The 17,500-nt window shown below is 46.7% G+C and overlaps 19 non-coding genes across 19 annotated transcripts; all 19 read right to left on the bottom strand.

Moving 5' to 3' along the window:
- Positions 1–130: 130 nt before the first annotated feature.
- Positions 131–202, bottom strand: trnap-agg (transfer RNA proline (anticodon AGG)). Its single transcript has one exon. It is a non-coding gene; the product is annotated as a tRNA-Pro (tRNA).
- An 870-nt stretch (positions 203–1,072) lies between these two features.
- On the bottom strand, positions 1,073–1,144 carry trnap-ugg (transfer RNA proline (anticodon UGG)). The gene has a single exon. It is a non-coding gene; the product is annotated as a tRNA-Pro (tRNA).
- A 1,585-nt stretch (positions 1,145–2,729) lies between these two features.
- On the bottom strand, positions 2,730–2,801 carry trnap-agg (transfer RNA proline (anticodon AGG)). The gene has a single exon. It is a non-coding gene; the product is annotated as a tRNA-Pro (tRNA).
- Positions 2,802–3,435: 634 nt separating this feature from the next.
- trnap-agg (transfer RNA proline (anticodon AGG)) lies at positions 3,436–3,507 on the bottom strand. Its single transcript has one exon. It is a non-coding gene; the product is annotated as a tRNA-Pro (tRNA).
- A 1,227-nt stretch (positions 3,508–4,734) lies between these two features.
- trnap-ugg (transfer RNA proline (anticodon UGG)) lies at positions 4,735–4,806 on the bottom strand. The gene has a single exon. It is a non-coding gene; the product is annotated as a tRNA-Pro (tRNA).
- Positions 4,807–5,327: 521 nt separating this feature from the next.
- On the bottom strand, positions 5,328–5,399 carry trnap-agg (transfer RNA proline (anticodon AGG)). The gene has a single exon. It is a non-coding gene; the product is annotated as a tRNA-Pro (tRNA).
- A 635-nt stretch (positions 5,400–6,034) lies between these two features.
- On the bottom strand, positions 6,035–6,106 carry trnap-agg (transfer RNA proline (anticodon AGG)). Its single transcript has one exon. It is a non-coding gene; the product is annotated as a tRNA-Pro (tRNA).
- A 1,227-nt stretch (positions 6,107–7,333) lies between these two features.
- Positions 7,334–7,405, bottom strand: trnap-ugg (transfer RNA proline (anticodon UGG)). Its single transcript has one exon. It is a non-coding gene; the product is annotated as a tRNA-Pro (tRNA).
- Positions 7,406–7,926: 521 nt separating this feature from the next.
- trnap-agg (transfer RNA proline (anticodon AGG)) lies at positions 7,927–7,998 on the bottom strand. The gene has a single exon. It is a non-coding gene; the product is annotated as a tRNA-Pro (tRNA).
- A 635-nt stretch (positions 7,999–8,633) lies between these two features.
- Positions 8,634–8,705, bottom strand: trnap-agg (transfer RNA proline (anticodon AGG)). Its single transcript has one exon. It is a non-coding gene; the product is annotated as a tRNA-Pro (tRNA).
- An 887-nt stretch (positions 8,706–9,592) lies between these two features.
- trnap-ugg (transfer RNA proline (anticodon UGG)) lies at positions 9,593–9,664 on the bottom strand. Its single transcript has one exon. It is a non-coding gene; the product is annotated as a tRNA-Pro (tRNA).
- Positions 9,665–10,787: 1,123 nt separating this feature from the next.
- Positions 10,788–10,859, bottom strand: trnap-agg (transfer RNA proline (anticodon AGG)). The gene has a single exon. It is a non-coding gene; the product is annotated as a tRNA-Pro (tRNA).
- Positions 10,860–11,494: 635 nt separating this feature from the next.
- trnap-agg (transfer RNA proline (anticodon AGG)) lies at positions 11,495–11,566 on the bottom strand. Its single transcript has one exon. It is a non-coding gene; the product is annotated as a tRNA-Pro (tRNA).
- A 634-nt stretch (positions 11,567–12,200) lies between these two features.
- On the bottom strand, positions 12,201–12,272 carry trnap-agg (transfer RNA proline (anticodon AGG)). The gene has a single exon. It is a non-coding gene; the product is annotated as a tRNA-Pro (tRNA).
- Positions 12,273–13,499: 1,227 nt separating this feature from the next.
- Positions 13,500–13,571, bottom strand: trnap-ugg (transfer RNA proline (anticodon UGG)). Its single transcript has one exon. It is a non-coding gene; the product is annotated as a tRNA-Pro (tRNA).
- Positions 13,572–14,092: 521 nt separating this feature from the next.
- On the bottom strand, positions 14,093–14,164 carry trnap-agg (transfer RNA proline (anticodon AGG)). Its single transcript has one exon. It is a non-coding gene; the product is annotated as a tRNA-Pro (tRNA).
- A 635-nt stretch (positions 14,165–14,799) lies between these two features.
- Positions 14,800–14,871, bottom strand: trnap-agg (transfer RNA proline (anticodon AGG)). The gene has a single exon. It is a non-coding gene; the product is annotated as a tRNA-Pro (tRNA).
- Positions 14,872–15,758: 887 nt separating this feature from the next.
- trnap-ugg (transfer RNA proline (anticodon UGG)) lies at positions 15,759–15,830 on the bottom strand. The gene has a single exon. It is a non-coding gene; the product is annotated as a tRNA-Pro (tRNA).
- Positions 15,831–16,953: 1,123 nt separating this feature from the next.
- Positions 16,954–17,025, bottom strand: trnap-agg (transfer RNA proline (anticodon AGG)). Its single transcript has one exon. It is a non-coding gene; the product is annotated as a tRNA-Pro (tRNA).
- Between the last annotated feature and the right edge of the window lie 475 nt (positions 17,026–17,500).

Below are 17,500 nucleotides of genomic sequence, written 5' to 3'. Positions count from 1 at the left end.
TGCTTAGACATAAAGAGCAGGAGAAACTTCCGCTGCAAATCACGCCGATCTACGTTGGGTAAAGGACTGATTTGGGAATAGAACAGGAGCCCTCTTTGACATGTTACCTCGTTCATCAGCATACTGTTATGGGCTCATCCGGGATTTGAACCCAGGACCTCTCGCACCCTAAGCGAGAATCATACCACTAGACCAACGAGCCATGTTCCAGTTGCTGCTTCGATTGATCGATTTGTTGTCACAAAACATGCTTAAACAAAGGATCCCTGCACCCTAAGCGAGAATCATACCACGAGACCAACGAGCCATGTTCTGGTTGCTGCTTTGATCGATTTGTTGTCACAAAACATGCTTAGACATAAAGAGCTGGAGAAACTTCCGCAGCAAATCACCCCGATCGACCTTGGGTAAATGACAGATTTGGGAATAGAACAGCAGCCATCTTTGCCAGGTTACCTCTTTCAACAGCATACTGTAATGGGCTCGTCCAGGATTTGAACCCAGGACTTCTGGCACCCTATGCGAGAATCATACCCCTAGACCAACGAGCCATGTTCTGGTTGCTGCTTTGATCGATTTGTTGTCACAAAACATGCGTAGACAAAAAGAGTTCGAGAAACTTCTGCAGAAAATCACCTTAATCTACGTTTGGAAAAGGACTGATTTGGGAATAGAACAGGAGCCCTCTTTGCCAGGTTACCTCCTTCAACAGCATACTGTAATGGGCTCATCCTGGATTTGAACACGGGACCTCTTGCACCCTAAGCTAGAATCATACCCCTAGACCAACAAGCCATGTTCCAGCTGCTGCTTCGATTGATCGATTTGTTGTCACAAAACATGATAAGACAAAGGCGCCCTGCACCCTAAGCGAGAATCATACCACAAGACCAACGAGCCATGTTCTGGTTGCTGCATTGATCGATTTTTTGTCGCAAAACACGCATATTCAAAAAGAGCTGGAGAAACTTCTGCAGCAAATCACCCAGATCGACGTTGGGTAAAAGACAGATTTGGGAATAGAATAGGAGCCCTCTTCACTAACTAACCTCCTTCAACAACTTACTGTAAAGGGCTCGTCCGGGATTTGAACCCCGGACCTCTCGCACCCAAAGCGAGAATCATACCCCTAGACCAACGAGCCATGTTCTGGTTGCTGCTTTGATCGATTTGTTGTCACAAAGAATGCGTAGACAAAAAGAGCTAGAGAAACTTCTGCAGCAAATCACCCCGATATACGTTGGGTAAAGGACTGATTTGGGAATAGAACAGGAGCCCTCTTTGCCAAGTAACCTCCTTCAACAACATACTGTAAAGGGCTCGTCCGGGATTTGAACTCAGGACCTCTCGCACCCTAAGCGAGAATCATTCACCTAGACCAACGAGCCATGTTCTAGTTGTTGATTCGATTGATCGATTTGTTGTCACAAAACATGCTTAGACAAAGGCTCCCTGCACCCTAAGCGAGAATCATACCACGAAACCAATGTGCCATGTTCTGGTTGCTGCTTTGATCGATTTGTTGTCGCAAAACATGCTTAGACATAAAGAGCTGGAGAAACTTCCGCAGCAAATCACCCCGATCGACCTTGGGTAAATGACAGATTTGGGAATAGAACAGCAGCCCTCTTTGCCAGGTTACCTCTTTCAACAGCATACTGTAATGGGCTCGTCCAGGATTTGAACCCAGGACTTCTGGCACCCTATGCGAGAATCATACCCCTAGACCAACGAGCCATGTTGTAGTTGCTGCTTCGATTGATCTATTTGTTGTCACAAAACATGCTTAGACAAAGGCTCCCTGCACCCTAAGCGAGAATCATACCACGAAACCAATGTGCCATGTTCTGGTTGCTGCTTTGATCGATTTGTTGTCACAAAACATGCGTAGACATAAAGAGTTCGAGAAACTTCTGCAGAAAATCACCCCGATCTACGTTTGGAAAAGGACTGATTTGGGAATAGAACAGGAGCCCTCTTTGCCAGGTTACCTCCTTCTACAGCAATGGGCTGTAGAAGTAATGGGCTCTTCCGGGATTTGAACCCAGGACCTCTCGCACCCTAAGCGAGAATCATACCCCTAGACCAACGAGCCATGTTCCAGTTGTGCTTCGATTGATCGATTTGTTGTCACAAAACATGCTTAAACAAAGGATCCCTGCACCCTAAGCGAGAATCATACCACGAGACCAACGAGCCATGTTCTGGTTGCTGCTTCGATCGATTTGTTGTCGCAAAACATGCTTAGACATAAAGAGCTGGAGAAACTTCCGCAGCAAATCACACCGATCTACGTTGGGTAAATGACAGATTTGGGAATAGAACAGCAGCCCTCTTTGCCAGGTTACCTCTTTCAACAGCATACTGTAATGGGCTCGTCCAGGATTTGAACACAGGACTTCTGGCACCCTATGCGAGAATCATACCCCTAGACCAACGAGCCATGTTCTAGTTGCTGCTTCGATTGATCTATTTGTTGTCACAAAACATGCTTAGACAAAGGCTCCCTGCACCCTAAGCGAGAATCATACCACGAAACCAATGTGCCATGTTCTGGTTGCTGCTTTGATCGATTTGTTGTCACAAAACATGCGTAGACAAAAAGAGTTCGAGAAACTTCTGCAGAAAATCACCCCGATCTACGTTTGGAAAAGGACTGATTTGGGAATAGAACAGGAGCCCTCTTTGCCAGGTTACCTCCTTCTACAGCAATGGGCTGTAGAAGTAATGGGCTCGTCCGGGATTTGAACCCAGGACCTCTCGCACCCTAAGCGAGAATCATACCCCTAGACCAACGAGCCATGTTCCAGTTGTGCTTCGATTGATCGATTTGTTGTCACAAAACATGCTTAAACAAAGGATCCCTGCACCCTAAGCGAGAATCATACCACGAGACCAACGAGCCATGTTCTGGTTGCTGCTTTGATCGATTTGTTGTCACAAAACATGCTTAGACATAAAGAGCTGGAGAAACTTCCGCAGCAAATCACCCCGATCGACCTTGGGTAAATGACAGATTTGGGAATAGAACAGCAGCCATCTTTGCCAGGTTACCTCTTTCAACAGCATACTGTAATGGGCTCGTCCAGGATTTGAACCCAGGACTTCTGGCACCCTATGCGAGAATCATACCCCTAGACCAACGAGCCATGTTGTAGTTGCTGCTTCGATTGATCTATTTGTTGTCAAAAAACATGCTTAGACAAAGGCTCCCTGCACCCTAAGCGAGAATCATACCACGAAACCAATGTGCCATGTTCTGGTTGCTGCTTTGATCGATTTGTTGTCACAAAACATGCGTAGACAAAAAGAGTTCGAGAAACTTCTGCAGAAAATCACCCCGATCTACGTTTGGAAAAGGACTGATTTGGGAATAGAACAGGAGCCCTCTTTGCCAGGTTACCTCCTTCTACAGCAATGGGCTGTAGAAGTAATGGGCTCGTCCGGGATTTGAACCCAGGACCTCTCGCACCCTAAGCGAGAATCATACCCCTAGACCAACGAGCCATGCTCCAGCTGCTGCTTCGATTGATCGATTTGTTGTCACAAAACATGCTTAGACAAAGGCTCCCTGCACCCTAAGCGAGAATCATACCACAAGACCAACGAGCCATGTTCTGGTTGCTGCTTTGATCGATTTTTTGTCGTAAAAAATGCTTAGACAAAAAGAGCTGTGAAATTTCTGCAGCAAATCAGCCCGATCTACGTTTGGAAAAGGATTGATCTGGGAATAGAACAGGAGCCCTCTTTGCCAGGTTACCTCCTTCTACAGCAATGGGCTGTAGAAGTAATGGGCTCGTCCGGAATTTGAACCCGGGACCTCTCTCACCCAAAGCGAGAATCATACCCCTAGACCAACGAGCCATGTTCTGGTGACTGCTTTGATCGATTTGTTGTCACAAAGAATGAGTAGACAAAAAGAGCTGGAGAAACTTCTGCAGCAAATCACCCCGATATACGTTGGGTAAAGGACTGATTTGGGAAAAGAAACGGAGCCCTCTTTGCCATGTTACCTCCTTCAACAGCATACTGTAATGGGCTCGTCCGGGATTTGAACCCAGGACCTCTAGCACCCTATGTGAGAATCATACCCCTAGACCAACGAGCCATGTTCCAGTTGCTGCTTCGATTGATCGATTTGTTGTCACAAAACATGCTTAGACAAAGGCTCCCTGCACCCTAAGCGAGAATCATACCACGAGACCAACGAGCCATGTTCTGGTTGCTGCATTGATCGATTTGTTGTCACAAAACATGCGTAGACAAAAAGAGTCTGAGAAACTTCTGCAGAAAATCACCTTGATCTACGTTTGGAAAAGGACTGATTTGGGAATAGAACAGGAGCCCTCTTTGCCAGGTTACCTCCTTCAACAGCATACTGTAATGGGCTCATCCTGGATTTGAACACGGGACCTCTTGCACCCTAAGCTAGAATCATACCCCTAGACCAACAAGCCATGTTCCAGCTGCTGCTTCGATTGATCGATTTGTTGTCACAAAACATGCTTAGACAAAGGCGCCCTGCACCCTAAGCGAGAATCATACCACAAGACCAACGAGCCATGTTCTGGTTGCTGCATTGATCGATTTTTTGTCGCAAAACACGCATATTCAAAAAGAGCTGGAGAAACTTCTGCAGCAAATCACCCAGATCGACGTTGGGTAAAAGACAGATTTGGGAATAGAACAGGAGCCCTCTTCACTAACTAACCTCCTTCAACAACTTACTGTAAAGGGCTCGTCCGGGATTTGAACCCCGGACCTCTCGCACCCAAAGCGAGAATCATACCCCTAGACCAACGAGCCATGTTCTGGTTGCTGCTTTGATCGATTTGTTGTCACAAAGAATGCGTAGACAAAAAGAGCTAGAGAAACTTCTGCAGCAAATCACCCCGATATACGTTGGGTAAAGGACTGATTTGGGAATAGAACAGGAGCCCTCTTTGCCAAGTAACCTCGTTCATCAGCATACTGTTATGGGCTCATCCGGGATTTGAACCCAGGACCTCTAGCACCCTATGCGAGAATCATACCCCTAGACCAACGAGCCATGTTCCAGTTGCTGCTTCGATTGATCGATTTGTTGTCACAAAACATGCTTAGACAAAGGCTCCCTGCACCCTAAGCGAGAATCATACCACGAGACCAACGAGCCATGTTCTGGTTGCTGCTTTGATCGATTTGTTGTCACAAAACATGCTTAGACATAAAGAGCAGGAGAAACTTCCGCTGCAAATCACGCCGATCTACGTTGGGTAAAGGACTGATTTGGGAATAGAACAGGAGCCCTCTTTGACATGTTACCTCGTTCATCAGCATACTGTTATGGGCTCATCCGGGATTTGAACCCAGGACCTCTCGCACCCTAAGCGAGAATCATACCACTAGACCAACGAGCCATGTTCCAGTTGCTGCTTCGATTGATCGATTTGTTGTCACAAAACATGCTTAAACAAAGGATCCCTGCACCCTAAGCGAGAATCATACCACGAGACCAACGAGCCATGTTCTGGTTGCTGCTTTGATCGATTTGTTGTCACAAAACATGCTTAGACATAAAGAGCTGGAGAAACTTCCGCAGCAAATCACCCCGATCGACCTTGGGTAAATGACAGATTTGGGAATAGAACAGCAGCCATCTTTGCCAGGTTACCTCTTTCAACAGCATACTGTAATGGGCTCGTCCAGGATTTGAACCCAGGACTTCTGGCACCCTATGCGAGAATCATACCCCTAGACCAACGAGCCATGTTGTAGTTGCTGCTTCGATTGATCTATTTGTTGTCAAAAAACATGCTTAGACAAAGGCTCCCTGCACCCTAAGCGAGAATCATACCACGAAACCAATGTGCCATGTTCTGGTTGCTGCTTTGATCGATTTGTTGTCACAAAACATGCGTAGACAAAAAGAGTTCGAGAAACTTCTGCAGAAAATCACCCCGATCTACGTTTGGAAAAGGACTGATTTGGGAATAGAACAGGAGCCCTCTTTGCCAGGTTACCTCCTTCTACAGCAATGGGCTGTAGAAGTAATGGGCTCGTCCGGGATTTGAACCCAGGACCTCTCGCACCCTAAGCGAGAATCATACCCCTAGACCAACGAGCCATGCTCCAGCTGCTGCTTCGATTGATCGATTTGTTGTCACAAAACATGCTTAGACAAAGGCTCCCTGCACCCTAAGCGAGAATCATACCACAAGACCAACGAGCCATGTTCTGGTTGCTGCTTTGATCGATTTTTTGTCGTAAAAAATGCTTAGACAAAAAGAGCTGTGAAATTTCTGCAGCAAATCAGCCCGATCTACGTTTGGAAAAGGATTGATCTGGGAATAGAACAGGAGCCCTCTTTGCCAGGTTACCTCCTTCTACAGCAATGGGCTGTAGAAGTAATGGGCTCGTCCGGAATTTGAACCCGGGACCTCTCTCACCCAAAGCGAGAATCATACCCCTAGACCAACGAGCCATGTTCTGGTGACTGCTTTGATCGATTTGTTGTCACAAAGAATGAGTAGACAAAAAGAGCTTGAGAAACTTCTGCAGCAAATCACCCCGATATACGTTGGGTAAAGGACTGATTTGGGAAAAGAAACGGAGCCCTCTTTGCCATGTTACCTCCTTCAACAGCATACTGTAATGGGCTCGTCCGGGATTTGAACCCAGGACCTCTAGCACCCTATGTGAGAATCATACCCCTAGACCAACGAGCCATGTTCCAGTTGCTGCTTCGATTGATCGATTTGTTGTCACAAAACATGCTTAGACAAAGGCTCCCTGCACCCTAAGCGAGAATCATACCACGAGACCAACGAGCCATGTTCTGGTTGCTGCATTGATCGATTTGTTGTCACAAAACATGCGTAGACAAAAAGAGTCTGAGAAACTTCTGCAGAAAATCACCTTGATCTACGTTTGGAAAAGGACTGATTTGGGAATAGAACAGGAGCCCTCTTTGCCAGGTTACCTCCTTCAACAGCATACTGTAATGGGCTCATCCTGGATTTGAACACGGGACCTCTTGCACCCTAAGCTAGAATCATACCCCTAGACCAACAAGCCATGTTCCAGCTGCTGCTTCGATTGATCGATTTGTTGTCACAAAACATGCTTAGACAAAGGCGCCCTGCACCCTAAGCGAGAATCATACCACAAGACCAACGAGCCATGTTCTGGTTGCTGCATTGATCGATTTTTTGTCGCAAAACACGCATATTCAAAAAGAGCTGGAGAAACTTCTGCAGCAAATCACCCAGATCGACGTTGGGTAAAAGACAGATTTGGGAATAGAACAGGAGCCCTCTTCACTAACTAACCTCCTTCAACAACTTACTGTAAAGGGCTCGTCCGGGATTTGAACCCCGGACCTCTCGCACCCAAAGCGAGAATCATACCCCTAGACCAACGAGCCATGTTCTGGTTGCTGCTTTGATCGATTTGTTGTCACAAAGAATGCGTAGACAAAAAGAGCTAGAGAAACTTCTGCAGCAAATCACCCCGATATACGTTGGGTAAAGGACTGATTTGGGAATAGAACAGGAGCCCTCTTTGCCAAGTAACCTCGTTCATCAGCATACTGTTATGGGCTCATCCGGGATTTGAACCCAGGACCTCTAGCACCCTATGCGAGAATCATACCCCTAGACCAACGAGCCATGTTCCAGTTGCTGCTTCGATTGATCGATTTGTTGTCACAAAACATGCTTAGACAAAGGCTCCCTGCACCCTAAGCGAGAATCATACCACGAGACCAACGAGCCATGTTCTGGTTGCTGCTTTGATCGATTTGTTGTCACAAAACATGCTTAGACATAAAGAGCAGGAGAAACTTCCGCTGCAAATCACGCCGATCTACGTTGGGTAAAGGACTGATTTGGGAATAGAACAGGAGCCCTCTTTGACATGTTACCTCGTTCATCAGCATACTGTTATGGGCTCATCCGGGATTTGAACCCAGGACCTCTCGCACCCTAAGCGAGAATCATACCACTAGACCAACGAGCCATGTTCCAGTTGCTGCTTCGATTGATCGATTTGTTGTCACAAAACATGCTTAAACAAAGGATCCCTGCACCCTAAGCGAGAATCATACCACGAGACCAACGAGCCATGTTCTGGTTGCTGCTTTGATCGATTTGTTGTCACAAAACATGCTTAGACATAAAGAGCTGGAGAAACTTCCGCAGCAAATCACCCCGATCGACCTTGGGTAAATGACAGATTTGGGAATAGAACAGCAGCCATCTTTGCCAGGTTACCTCTTTCAACAGCATACTGTAATGGGCTCGTCCAGGATTTGAACCCAGGACTTCTGGCACCCTATGCGAGAATCATACCCCTAGACCAACGAGCCATGTTGTAGTTGCTGCTTCGATTGATCTATTTGTTGTCAAAAAACATGCTTAGACAAAGGCTCCCTGCACCCTAAGCGAGAATCATACCACGAAACCAATGTGCCATGTTCTGGTTGCTGCTTTGATCGATTTGTTGTCACAAAACATGCGTAGACAAAAAGAGTTCGAGAAACTTCTGCAGAAAATCACCCCGATCTACGTTTGGAAAAGGACTGATTTGGGAATAGAACAGGAGCCCTCTTTGCCAGGTTACCTCCTTCTACAGCAATGGGCTGTAGAAGTAATGGGCTCGTCCGGGATTTGAACCCAGGACCTCTCGCACCCTAAGCGAGAATCATACCCCTAGACCAACGAGCCATGCTCCAGCTGCTGCTTCGATTGATCGATTTGTTGTCACAAAACATGCTTAGACAAAGGCTCCCTGCACCCTAAGCGAGAATCATACCACAAGACCAACGAGCCATGTTCTGGTTGCTGCTTTGATCGATTTTTTGTCGTAAAAAATGCTTAGACAAAAAGAGCTGTGAAATTTCTGCAGCAAATCAGCCCGATCTACGTTTGGAAAAGGATTGATCTGGGAATAGAACAGGAGCCCTCTTTGCCAGGTTACCTCCTTCTACAGCAATGGGCTGTAGAAGTAATGGGCTCGTCCGGAATTTGAACCCCGGACCTCTCTCACCCAAAGCGAGAATCATACCCCTAGACCAACGAGCCATGTTCTGGTGACTGCTTTGATCGATTTGTTGTCACAAAGAATGAGTAGACAAAAAGAGCTGGAGAAACTTCTGCAGCAAATCACCCCGATATACGTTGGGTAAAGGACTGATTTGGGAAAAGAAACGGAGCCCTCTTTGCCATGTTACCTCCTTCAACAGCATACTGTAATGGGCTCGTCCGGGATTTGAACCCAGGACCTCTAGCACCCTATGTGAGAATCATACCCCTAGACCAACGAGCCATGTTCCAGTTGCTGCTTCGATTGATCGATTTGTTGTCACAAAACATGCTTAGACAAAGGCTCCCTGCACCCTAAGCGAGAATCATACCACGAGACCAACGAGCCATGTTCTGGTTGCTGCATTGATCGATTTGTTGTCACAAAACATGCGTAGACAAAAAGAGTCTGAGAAACTTCTGCAGAAAATCACCTTGATCTACGTTTGGAAAAGGACTGATTTGGGAATAGAACAGGAGCCCTCTTTGCCAGGTTACCTCCTTCTACAGCAATGGGCTGTAGAAGTAATGGGCTCGTCCGGGATTTGAACCCAGGACCTCTCGCACCCAAAGCGAGAATCATACCCCTAGACCAACGAGCCATGTTCTGGTTGCTGCTTTGATCGATTTGTTGTCACAAAACATGCTTAGACATAAAGAGCTGGAGAAACTTTCGCAGCAAATCACCCCGATCGACCTTGGGTAAATGACAGATTTGGCAATAGAACAGCAGCCCTCTTTGCCAGGTTACCTCTTTCAACAGCATACTGTAATGGGCTCGTCCAGGATTTGAACCCAGGACTTCTGGCACCCTATGCGAGAATCATACCCCTAGACCAACGAGCCATGTTGTAGTTGCTGCTTCGATTGATCTATTTGTTGTCACAAAACATGCTTAGACAAAGGCTCCCTGCACCCTAAGCGAGAATAATACCACGAAACCAATGTGCCATGTTCTGGTTGCTGCATTGATCGATTTGTTGTCACAAAACATGCGTAGACAAAAAGAGTCTGAGAAACTTCTGCAGAAAATCACCTTGATCTACGTTTGGAAAAGGACTGATTTGGGAATAGAACAGGAGCCCTCTTTGCCAGGTTACCTCCTTCTACAGCAATGGGCTGTAGAAGTAATGGGCTCGTCCGGAATTTGAACCCGGGACCTCTCTCACCCAAAGCGAGAATCATACCCCTAGACCAACGAGCCATGTTCTGGTGACTGCTTTGATCGATTTGTTGTCACAAAACATGCTTAGACATAAAGAGCAGGAGAAACTTCCGCTGCAAATCACGCCGATCTACGTTGGGTAAAGGACTGATTTGGGAATAGAACAGGAGCCCTCTTTGACATGTTACCTCGTTCATCAGCATACTGTTATGGGCTCATCCGGGATTTGAACCCAGGACCTCTAGCACCCTATGCGAGAATCATACCCCTAGACCAACGAGCCATGTTCCAGTTGCTGCTTCGATTGATCGATTTGTTGTCACAAAACATGCTTAGACAAAGGCTCCCTGCACCCTAAGCGAGAATCATACCACGAGACCAACGAGCCATGTTCTGGTTGCTGCTTTGATCGATTTGTTGTCACAAAACATGCTTAGACATAAAGAGCAGGAGAAACTTCCGCTGCAAATCACGCCGATCTACGTTGGGTAAAGGACTGATTTGGGAATAGAACAGGAGCCCTCTTTGACATGTTACCTCGTTCATCAGCATACTGTTATGGGCTCATCCGGGATTTGAACCCAGGACCTCTCGCACCCTAAGCGAGAATCATACCACTAGACCAACGAGCCATGTTCCAGTTGCTGCTTCTATTGATCGATTTGTTGTCACAAAACATGCTTAAACAAAGGATCCCTGCACCCTAAGCGAGAATCATACCACGAGACCAACGAGCCATGTTCTGGTTGCTGCTTTGATCGATTTGTTGTCACAAAACATGCTTAGACATAAAGAGCTGGAGAAACTTCCGCAGCAAATCACCCCGATCGACCTTGGGTAAATGACAGATTTGGGAATAGAACAGCAGCCATCTTTGCCAGGTTACCTCTTTCAACAGCATACTGTAATGGGCTCGTCCAGGATTTGAACCCAGGACTTCTGGCACCCTATGCGAGAATCATACCCCTAGGCCAACGAGCCATGTTGTAGTTGCTGCTTCGATTGATCTATTTGTTGTCAAAAAACATGCTTAGACAAAGGCTCCCTGCACCCTAAGCGAGAATCATACCACGAAACCAATGTGCCATGTTCTGGTTGCTGCTTTGATCGATTTGTTGTCACAAAACATGCGTAGACAAAAAGAGTTCGAGAAACTTCTGCAGAAAATCACCCCGATCTACGTTTGGAAAAGGACTGATTTGGGAATAGAACAGGAGCCCTCTTTGCCAGGTTACCTCCTTCTACAGCAATGGGCTGTAGAAGTAATGGGCTCGTCCGGGATTTGAACCCAGGACCTCTCGCACCCTAAGCGAGAATCATACCCCTAGACCAACGAGCCATGTTCCAGTTGTGCTTCGATTGATCGATTTGTTGTCACAAAACATGCTTAAACAAAGGATCCCTGCACCCTAAGCGAGAATCATACCACGAGACCAACGAGCCATGTTCTGGTTGCTGCTTTGATCGATTTGTTGTCACAAAACATGCTTAGACATAAAGAGCTGGAGAAACTTCCGCAGCAAATCACCCCGATCGACCTTGGGTAAATGACAGATTTGGGAATAGAACAGCAGCCATCTTTGCCAGGTTACCTCTTTCAACAGCATACTGTAATGGGCTCGTCCAGGATTTGAACCCAGGACTTCTGGCACCCTATGCGAGAATCATACCCCTAGACCAACGAGCCATGTTGTAGTTGCTGCTTCGATTGATCTATTTGTTGTCAAAAAACATGCTTAGACAAAGGCTCCCTGCACCCTAAGCGAGAATCATACCACGAAACCAATGTGCCATGTTCTGGTTGCTGCTTTGATCGATTTGTTGTCACAAAACATGCGTAGACAAAAAGAGTTCGAGAAACTTCTGCAGAAAATCACCCCGATCTACGTTTGGAAAAGGACTGATTTGGGAATAGAACAGGAGCCCTCTTTGCCAGGTTACCTCCTTCTACAGCAATGGGCTGTAGAAGTAATGGGCTCGTCCGGGATTTGAACCCAGGACCTCTCGCACCCTAAGCGAGAATCATACCCCTAGACCAACGAGCCATGCTCCAGCTGCTGCTTCGATTGATCGATTTGTTGTCACAAAACATGCTTAGACAAAGGCTCCCTGCACCCTAAGCGAGAATCATACCACAAGACCAACGAGCCATGTTCTGGTTGCTGCTTTGATCGATTTTTTGTCGTAAAAAATGCTTAGACAAAAAGAGCTGTGAAATTTCTGCAGCAAATCAGCCCGATCTACGTTTGGAAAAGGATTGATCTGGGAATAGAACAGGAGCCCTCTTTGCCAGGTTACCTCCTTCTACAGCAATGGGCTGTAGAAGTAATGGGCTCGTCCGGAATTTGAACCCGGGACCTCTCTCACCCAAAGCGAGAATCATACCCCTAGACCAACGAGCCATGTTCTGGTGACTGCTTTGATCGATTTGTTGTCACAAAGAATGAGTAGACAAAAAGAGCTGGAGAAACTTCTGCAGCAAATCACCCCGATATACGTTGGGTAAAGGACTGATTTGGGAAAAGAAACGGAGCCCTCTTTGCCATGTTACCTCCTTCAACAGCATACTGTAATGGGCTCGTCCGGGATTTGAACCCAGGACCTCTAGCACCCTATGTGAGAATCATACCCCTAGACCAACGAGCCATGTTCCAGTTGCTGCTTCGATTGATCGATTTGTTGTCACAAAACATGCTTAGACAAAGGCTCCCTGCACCCTAAGCGAGAATCATACCACGAGACCAACGAGCCATGTTCTGGTTGCTGCATTGATCGATTTGTTGTCACAAAACATGCGTAGACAAAAAGAGTCTGAGAAACTTCTGCAGAAAATCACCTTGATCTACGTTTGGAAAAGGACTGATTTGGGAATAGAACAGGAGCCCTCTTTGCCAGGTTACCTCCTTCAACAGCATACTGTAATGGGCTCATCCTGGATTTGAACACGGGACCTCTTGCACCCTAAGCTAGAATCATACCCCTAGACCAACAAGCCATGTTCCAGCTGCTGCTTCGATTGATCGATTTGTTGTCACAAAACATGCTTAGACAAAGGCGCCCTGCACCCTAAGCGAGAATCATACCACAAGACCAACGAGCCATGTTCTGGTTGCTGCATTGATCGATTTTTTGTCGCAAAACACGCATATTCAAAAAGAGCTGGAGAAACTTCTGCAGCAAATCACCCAGATCGACGTTGGGTAAAAGACAGATTTGGGAATAGAACAGGAGCCCTCTTCACTAACTAACCTCCTTCAACAACTTACTGTAAAGGGCTCGTCCGGGATTTGAACCCCGGACCTCTCGCACCCAAAGCGAGAATCATACCCCTAGACCAACGAGCCATGTTCTGGTTGCTGCTTTGATCGATTTGTTGTCACAAAGAATGCGTAGACAAAAAGAGCTAGAGAAACTTCTGCAGCAAATCACCCCGATATACGTTGGGTAAAGGACTGATTTGGGAATAGAACAGGAGCCCTCTTTGCCAAGTAACCTCGTTCATCAGCATACTGTTATGGGCTCATCCGGGATTTGAACCCAGGACCTCTAGCACCCTATGCGAGAATCATACCCCTAGACCAACGAGCCATGTTCCAGTTGCTGCTTCGATTGATCGATTTGTTGTCACAAAACATGCTTAGACAAAGGCTCCCTGCACCCTAAGCGAGAATCATACCACGAGACCAACGAGCCATGTTCTGGTTGCTGCTTTGATCGATTTGTTGTCACAAAACATGCTTAGACATAAAGAGCAGGAGAAACTTCCGCTGCAAATCACGCCGATCTACGTTGGGTAAAGGACTGATTTGGGAATAGAACAGGAGCCCTCTTTGACATGTTACCTCGTTCATCAGCATACTGTTATGGGCTCATCCGGGATTTGAACCCAGGACCTCTCGCACCCTAAGCGAGAATCATACCACTAGACCAACGAGCCATGTTCCAGTTGCTGCTTCGATTGATCGATTTGTTGTCACAAAACATGCTTAAACAAAGGATCCCTGCACCCTAAGCGAGAATCATACCACGAGACCAACGAGCCATGTTCTGGTTGCTGCTTTGATCGATTTGTTGTCACAAAACATGCTTAGACATAAAGAGCTGGAGAAACTTCCGCAGCAAATCACCCCGATCGACCTTGGGTAAATGACAGATTTGGGAATAGAACAGCAGCCATCTTTGCCAGGTTACCTCTTTCAACAGCATACTGTAATGGGCTCGTCCAGGATTTGAACCCAGGACTTCTGGCACCCTATGCGAGAATCATACCCCTAGACCAACGAGCCATGTTGTAGTTGCTGCTTCGATTGATCTATTTGTTGTCAAAAAACATGCTTAGACAAAGGCTCCCTGCACCCTAAGCGAGAATCATACCACGAAACCAATGTGCCATGTTCTGGTTGCTGCTTTGATCGATTTGTTGTCACAAAACATGCGTAGACAAAAAGAGTTCGAGAAACTTCTGCAGAAAATCACCCCGATCTACGTTTGGAAAAGGACTGATTTGGGAATAGAACAGGAGCCCTCTTTGCCAGGTTACCTCCTTCTACAGCAATGGGCTGTAGAAGTAATGGGCTCGTCCGGGATTTGAACCCAGGACCTCTCGCACCCTAAGCGAGAATCATACCCCTAGACCAACGAGCCATGCTCCAGCTGCTGCTTCGATTGATCGATTTGTTGTCACAAAACATGCTTAGACAAAGGCTCCCTGCACCCTAAGCGAGAATCATACCACAAGACCAACGAGCCATGTTCTGGTTGCTGCTTTGATCGATTTTTTGTCGTAAAAAATGCTTAGACAAAAAGAGCTGTGAAATTTCTGCAGCAAATCAGCCCGATCTACGTTTGGAAAAGGATTGATCTGGGAATAGAACAGGAGCCCTCTTTGCCAGGTTACCTCCTTCTACAGCAATGGGCTGTAGAAGTAATGGGCTCGTCCGGAATTTGAACCCCGGACCTCTCTCACCCAAAGCGAGAATCATACCCCTAGACCAACGAGCCATGTTCTGGTGACTGCTTTGATCGATTTGTTGTCACAAAGAATGAGTAGACAAAAAGAGCTGGAGAAACTTCTGCAGCAAATCACCCCGATATACGTTGGGTAAAGGACTGATTTGGGAAAAGAAACGGAGCCCTCTTTGCCATGTTACCTCCTTCAACAGCATACTGTAATGGGCTCGTCCGGGATTTGAACCCAGGACCTCTAGCACCCTATGTGAGAATCATACCCCTAGACCAACGAGCCATGTTCCAGTTGCTGCTTCGATTGATCGATTTGTTGTCACAAAACATGCTTAGACAAAGGCTCCCTGCACCCTAAGCGAGAATCATACCACGAGACCAACGAGCCATGTTCTGGTTGCTGCATTGATCGATTTGTTGTCACAAAACATGCGTAGACAAAAAGAGTCTGAGAAACTTCTGCAGAAAATCACCTTGATCTACGTTTGGAAAAGGACTGATTTGGGAATAGAACAGGAGCCCTCTTTGCCAGGTTACCTCCTTCTACAGCAATGGGCTGTAGAAGTAATGGGCTCGTCCGGGATTTGAACCCAGGACCTCTCGCACCCAAAGCGAGAATCATACCCCTAGACCAACGAGCCATGTTCTGGTTGCTGCTTTGATCGATTTGTTGTCACAAAACATGCTTAGACATAAAGAGCTGGAGAAACTTTCGCAGCAAATCACCCCGATCGACCTTGGGTAAATGACAGATTTGGCAATAGAACAGCAGCCCTCTTTGCCAGGTTACCTCTTTCAACAGCATACTGTAATGGGCTCGTCCAGGATTTGAACCCAGGACTTCTGGCACCCTATGCGAGAATCATACCCCTAGACCAACGAGCCATGTTGTAGTTGCTGCTTCGATTGATCTATTTGTTGTCACAAAACATGCTTAGACAAAGGCTCCCTGCACCCTAAGCGAGAATAATACCACGAAACCAATGTGCCATGTTCTGGTTGCTGCATTGATCGATTTGTTGTCACAAAACATGCGTAGACAAAAAGAGTCTGAGAAACTTCTGCAGAAAATCACCTTGATCTACGTTTGGAAAAGGACTGATTTGGGAATAGAACAGGAGCCCTCTTTGCCAGGTTACCTCCTTCTACAGCAATGGGCTGTAGAAGTAATGGGCTCGTCCGGAATTTGAACCCGGGACCTCTCTCACCCAAAGCGAGAATCATACCCCTAGACCAACGAGCCATGTTCTGGTGACTGCTTTGATCGATTTGTTGTCACAAAACATGCTTAGACATAAAGAGCAGGAGAAACTTCCGCTGCAAATCACGCCGATCTACGTTGGGTAAAGGACTGATTTGGGAATAGAACAGGAGCCCTCTTTGACATGTTACCTCGTTCATCAGCATACTGTTATGGGCTCATCCGGGATTTGAACCCAGGACCTCTAGCACCCTATGCGAGAATCATACCCCTAGACCAACGAGCCATGTTCCAGTTGCTGCTTCGATTGATCGATTTGTTGTCACAAAACATGCTTAGACAAAGGCTCCCTGCACCCTAAGCGAGAATCATACCACGAGACCAACGAGCCATGTTCTGGTTGCTGCTTTGATCGATTTGTTGTCACAAAACATGCTTAGACATAAAGAGCAGGAGAAACTTCCGCTGCAAATCACGCCGATCTACGTTGGGTAAAGGACTGATTTGGGAATAGAACAGGAGCCCTCTTTGACATGTTACCTCGTTCATCAGCATACTGTTATGGGCTCATCCGGGATTTGAACCCAGGACCTCTCGCACCCTAAGCGAGAATCATACCACTAGACCAACGAGCCATGTTCCAGTTGCTGCTTCTATTGATCGATTTGTTGTCACAAAACATGCTTAAACAAAGGATCCCTGCACCCTAAGCGAGAATCATACCACGAGACCAACGAGCCATGTTCTGGTTGCTGCTTTGATCGATTTGTTGTCACAAAACATGCTTAGACATAAAGAGCTGGAGAAACTTCCGCAGCAAATCACCCCGATCGACCTTGGGTAAATGACAGATTTGGGAATAGAACAGCAGCCATCTTTGCCAGGTTACCTCTTTCAACAGCATACTGTAATGGGCTCGTCCAGGATTTGAACCCAGGACTTCTGGCACCCTATGCGAGAATCATACCCCTAGGCCAACGAGCCATGTTGTAGTTGCTGCTTCGATTGATCTATTTGTTGTCAAAAAACATGCTTAGACAAAGGCTCCCTGCACCCTAAGCGAGAATCATACCACGAAACCAATGTGCCATGTTCTGGTTGCTGCTTTGA

Source organism: Osmerus eperlanus, chromosome 23, assembly GCF_963692335.1.
Source record: "Osmerus eperlanus chromosome 23, fOsmEpe2.1, whole genome shotgun sequence".
In the NCBI taxonomy this organism is placed as follows: domain Eukaryota; kingdom Metazoa; phylum Chordata; class Actinopteri; order Osmeriformes; family Osmeridae; genus Osmerus; species Osmerus eperlanus.
The sequence above is the reverse complement of the archived record's forward strand: the minus strand, read 5'-3'. Positions and strand labels throughout refer to the sequence as shown.